Genomic DNA, 6,244 nt, shown 5'->3' with positions numbered 1-6,244 from the left:
CTTGAAACTGCTCCGGGAAAACTTAACACTACACAGGCACCATGCGGTGTGGGGAGTCTCGTTAATAAAATGTAATTTTGCGCGGATGACGCGTAGAATTGCCCACTGCGTCACATCATATGAACTTCGCAACGAGTAGGTGGTTTAAAAGTCCACCCATTACCAAGCGTTCAGGCATAATTGATCACCAACATCAGCCGCCGCATCAACAAAGTGTGCAGCTGCTTAGGTGCGCGTATTGGCTTGCCTATGCATACTGGGCGCTTCGCTAATTCACGAAATGATGAAGTATGGCGTAGTGGGAACTTCGCAACTGTACTTGCAGCAGGCACGAATTCTATTAGAGTTTAAAATGGCCCATGTCCGTTGCTATGACGACGCACGTGCGAGAAGGAAGAAGAGGAAATTGACCTTGGCCGAGCTTGAAGGTCAAAGGCATGCTTGCAGGCGTTTTCTGGGTTATTACCGGGAGGAGGAGAGCTATCGTTTTAAAAATTATAGCTCTTCTAAGATGGTACTGCGTGGAGCTCTTCCTGTATCGGGATTCCGATATAGTGCTTCTGCACTTCATCCGAGCCCCGCAAGCTGTCCGCAACTTATCCCCTTACAGAGCAGGTCCAGACAGATGCGAACAGTACCACCCGGTGGCAAATCAAGTGCTATCAACGAAATGATGATGATGATGATCGAAATGACCATGATGCAATCCCCACCAATGGCAAGGCTGGCCACCTCCCACCCCCGCGAAGACCAGCGTGTTATGCCAGTCAGCCACGGGAGTGGTGATGAACTAACGGCAAAACACCATATAAGGGTGATGATATGTACTCATCTGTGACGAGAATGAAGGCAATGTGTGATGCTTATCAAGTAGTGTGTGTTTGATGAAAAGCTCACAAGTACAGCACTCATCTATAACATTTAAGGCTGTATACCCACTGCGTTAAATTGACCCATTCATTCGGAGCAGAGTTGCCAGCCACTGCACAGAATGTACACCGATTGGTTCCTAAGCCCCTGTGTGGTGTTTATGCGGACTTCGAGCATGTCCTGTGGGGCTGCGCCTCTGCCGGTCCTCCCTTTCATCCAAGAGGAAATTATGAAGCTTAAAGCCCAGGACCAGACATTTCAAATCCTGGCCGTCCAGAGGGCCCGTGAGAGACTGTCAGTGTTGAGCTGTTCCCCCGAGTGGGACTAGCCGGGTGACGTTGACTTTACACGCGTCGTTGCCAGTTCCGCTTATAATAAGCGGATTTGGGCTTTCTTTTCGCCGAGTCGCCAGTATAATTTTCAGTCGTTGGTAATTATCTTATTGCGCGTCAGGCTCACTAATAGCAAGTTCGTCGATGACTGTGTTCGAGCGCTAAGATCAAATTTACGTTGGGGGAGTCGACAATAACGTCATTCATGCACTGAAAGACTGAAAGACATGCATTGAACAGAGTGGACGCTACCCTGGAGACTGCGTTAAAATCTTTGATTTCGTTCATGCTTGCGCGTATTTTCGCTGTACAAAATTTTTGGCAGCGAAACTGTTAAAGCCGAGCCGATTTGGGCGCAGTGATGTTCGCAGTTATGTGCTACAGAAATTGGACAAGCCCACTACTCACCTTGCCCAGCCCAGCCGCGCAATGCCCAGCCGCACCGAGCACACGCGGTGCGACGCTGATGACGTCAACTCTTCTCGGTAAAAGGCGAAATGGTGAATGGCAATTCTTTAAACCTTGCTAAACCATGCTCTACGTTGCCTAGCTTTGAGTTCCTAGCTGAGGCTTGCCCTCAGCTCCACAGTCCCTTTACGTCGTTAAGTCAGTGAAAGCCACGCATAATTTTTCGTAATCTGCCTTTACTAACACACCCACTCGTATTTCACACCTTTTAGCCGCTTCGTTTATTCTGCAAAGCATGACTTTCCACAGGCGCACCTCCAGTCTTACAATCGACGGGTTGGTCGTTTGAATACTGAGATATAAGAGAACGGCAAGGGTGGATCCCTAGTCCAGGACTCCAGTGGCCGTTGCTGTGCGCTCAGCCTGATCCAAGAGACTGTTCTGGGTCTTCAAGTCAGCTCGAGCTATAGGACGGCCTCCCAAGAATCCCCGAGTAAGGTCTGTACTAGAGGGGAGTTTATGTTTGTTGGCCTAGACACATAGGCGTGCGCACAGGGGGGGCAGGGAGGGCGGTTGCCCTCCTTAATCACCTAAGAGGGGGGGGGCGCAATATCTGCCCCGTACATTGACCCTTCTAGTCACCTAAGTTGGGGGGGGGCGCAAAATCTGCCCCATACATTGACTTAGTAGGGTGGGGGGCGCTGCGATGAACTTTTGCCCCCCCCCCCCCTGGTGGGGAAGCCTGCGCACGCCTATGCCTAGACATAGATTCCCACATAATGCGGGGAAGAGACGGCCGCCCCCCGCACCATGACATTGACCGGCGTATACCGTTGAACCACATTGCGAGACATGACTGTCAAGAAAAGGCAGAGGCCTGAGACGGAAGCCATCCGACTAGTACACGCGTTTGTTCTCGACGGCTAATAATGCTCTGTGCGAGGACGTAGCAGCTGCCGGAAAAGGTTGTCCTGTTCATGTTCGCTTGCGAGATTGTGGTAACTTGCCTCCGTTCTTTTACTGCAACGGCAGTTAAGAGCTCGGAATTGAGATTTTCGGTGTCCGTCCTGTTCGTTCGTCCATTTGACAATGACTCCAGTCGTCATCAACGACACACGACGAGTTTTCTGTCGTCGTGAGATCACATCGTCACCCCCATGTGGTATTTCGTCATTGTCACAGCGTGAACCAGAGACTTCCCCCACGGCTCCGCAAGAGATCGCGACCCATACCAGAGCCGAGCACGCTAGCCACGGAGGTATCGTGAAAACTGCGTCATGTCGCTGCGAATCTGTTCGCTCAAAGTAACGCAGTCTCGGATGTACTCGAGTGAACTTTCCGTGAACATAGTCAAAAGGAGCAGCTGATTGCGCGGTGGTTGAATGCAAACACCTGGTATAAAAAAATTCGACGTATCTCACTCGTTGTGGGAATCGGTTTCATGCGGAGCAGTCAGTGAGTACTTGCATGCTGTATTTTATGGCTTTGATCCAAGCGTTACGAGGTGGATCGATGTGTTTTTGTAAGTGCATCAGCTGTGTGCACATTGTGGGCTTAACAGGCACGTCGACAACACTGGCGTTTAAAGGGTAAGTTATGGTGCGACGCAACGTCAGCCTTCACGTTAGAGTACATACGGCAGTATTATCGAAACTAAGTGCACTTTATGGTGCAATCATATGAATATCATATGTAACTTTCGTTAATGTATTCCTCCTGGTTCGAGCAATGCTTCAATATAGCTTGTTAACCTGATATGACACCTGTATCGTAGGGGTACATATGCAGTGTTTATTGGTTTCTTGTGAAATTAGATAGCCAGCACCAGAACCACAAGTGACGTTGCTCCGACATTACGCCTGCATAGGCTGTATTTACAAACCAGCTTATAGACCTGACGTGGCTCTATGGTAGAATACCTCACTGCCACGCAGAATGCTTTGGTTCGATTCCTGCTGGGATCCTAATTTGTTTTCTTTCCATTCGTCGGGTCAATGCTGCCGATGTCGGTTTTTCTTAACGCTCTCGCATTTAAATTACCAATGTCTGTTCTCGCCGTTCCTGGGTAGATATAAACCGTCAACCACCTGTGGCGCATACCCGTACCCCGTAGCCCGTGGTAAACGGGTATGTGCCACACGCAGACCCGTAGCCAGGAATATTTTACGGGGGGGGGGGGGGGGGCCTCACTTGCTGAAAACCTTGACTACTTGAACAAAATTCGGCAGATCCCACGTACCGTGGCAATCGATGTTATGCGAAGCATGCGGCTGGAAGGTGACTGTGGCGTAATTCTTGTTTCTGAGCGAAACGTTACAAAATGACGCTAAAGACCTGTATAAATTTTATACGCACACATATATGTTGAAGAGCCGCATATGTGTTATTTAACCAGTTGTTTACAGTTATGTAACGCTGTTAACGGCAACGTGGGTATTGCCAACACCAGAACCGGTAAGCTGATATGAGTCCTTATACTTGTTCCTAATGATGGAGAACGCACGAACGTTTCACGAACCCGTGTGCATGTGTGGAAGATGTGCTTGACAGTTCTTGAACAAGGTCACCATCACCGCGGTCTGTGAACCCCAGCAAGCTGTACAGTACTTGTTACTGGATGCGGTCGTGATCGCGGTGACGAGGGGTCCATGTGTATTGAAGTATGAGGTATAGTACAGCTGTTGGAAATTGTGGATGCCTCGGTCATTTCCTCGACAAATAGAGCCGGCGACATGTCGGAACCTGAAGTCACCCTACGCGTTGGTGAGGTATAGGCAGTCGAGTCTGGTAGGCCTGAATAGTGCTACGTAGACCAACATCAGTGGATGGCGCTTCTCGTATTCGTAGACTGCATACATGGGCGTATGTGGCCGACGTAGAATAGTCTACAAAGCGGCTGTCAATCAATCTGGCATCATCCTCGGTCAGAATGAGGCCATCGCCCAACCTCGTAAGAAATGAAGAGGGCACTGCGTCGTTCTGGCGGACTAAGTGCACTTTACGGTGCGATGATGTGAATATCATACGTAACTATCGTTAATGTATTCCTCTGGGGTCGAGAAATGCTTCAACATAGCTTGCTGATTCATAGGAATACAAATGTAATTTTTATTAGACTGCTCTAAAAGCGGAGCCAACACTGGAACCACAGACGTTAATCTGATATGACGCCTGTATCTTAGGAGTACATATCGTAGGAGTATCATGTAGTGTTTATTGCTTTCTTGCAAAATTAGATAGCCAGCACCATAACCACAATTGACGTTACACCGACATTACGCCCGCATAGGCTGTTTTTCCAAACCAGTTTACAGACCTGGCGTGGCTCTGTGGTAGAATACCTCATTGCCACGCAGAATGCTTGGGTTCGATTCCTGCTGGGATCCTAATTCTTATTCTTACCATTCGTCTCGTCAACGCTGCCGATGTCGGTTTTTGTTGACGCTCTCTCATTTATATTACAAATGTCTGTTCTCGCCGATCTTGGGTAGATATAAACTGTCAATCACATGTGGCGCATACCCGTACACCGCGGCCCGTGGTAAACGGGTATGTGCCACACGTGTCTGGAGGAAAGGTTTGCAGACGTGCGCAACAGGGGTTTTCACGTTATTCAAGTCACAACCCGACAGTCATATTCGTCAAATCCTCTTACCGTCCCATGCCAAGTTTGGTCTACACAAAGTTAAGGAGGCGATCATGAGAGCACCCAGGCGTAAGATAGATAGATAGATAGATAGATAGATAGATAGATAAAGGCTCAAGTGCCACAGGTTCGCTTAGAAAAAACATTTATTTTACGACATGAAAGCTGCTGGACTATAACACTATAGCTTCACGTATCTGCGAATAAGAATATTCGAGAGACGATCAAATAACGTCAAGGAGCAACGCATATAGGGCGCAATCATCTTTTTTCTTTATCGCGATTTCTAATTTACAAACAATCAATAGCGTCATTAATAAGGCGCAGTCAGCGGGTGACGTAGGACTTGACCACCAAGTTCTGCGAAGGTCCCGTTGTCTGGAGAGGAAAGAAGAGACGATAGTGCGTTGTTCAAAAATAAGAATAGGAAGAACTGATTATGAAAGCGCACTAAGTTACCGTAAGTAGCATGGCGTGGAAAGTATGCAGCATTCATCGTCACATTATGGGTTCAAGTCATCCCGGATTTCTTAAATGGTTAAGGGCCATGCCTCCCCCCACTAGTGCGCCCCCTGTGCGCATGTTTATATCACTAACTATTAAAAAGGTTCCATTTATGTATCCCCCCGCACATCACTCAATAAGCAGCACGCGGTGGCATGGCGCCTCCTACGAACCAACATGTATCCAACACCGGTGATGTATAATCGCTATTATCCAGAACAATATTTGGTCAAATGCAAACTTTTCCAAGAAAAGGGGAGGGGGCTAAATCATATTATTTGGGCCTGCCCACAAGCGCCCCGACAGGGCCGAAAAGTTCAGTATGGGAGGCAATGGGAGATTGTGCTGCTCAACCCGACCCCTGAGGATCAACTCATGGCCGTCCAGCAGGCCGAAGACACCGCCAGATCTCAAGGGCTTCTGGCTGCCATCTAGGCTCTCTCTAGGCGCTTCTGGCTGCCATCTAGGCTGCCATCTAATCTGC

This window comes from Rhipicephalus sanguineus, chromosome 9 (genome assembly GCF_013339695.2).
Source record: "Rhipicephalus sanguineus isolate Rsan-2018 chromosome 9, BIME_Rsan_1.4, whole genome shotgun sequence".
In the NCBI taxonomy this organism is placed as follows: Eukaryota; Metazoa; Arthropoda; class Arachnida; order Ixodida; family Ixodidae; genus Rhipicephalus; species Rhipicephalus sanguineus.
Note: the sequence above shows the minus strand (reverse complement) of the source record.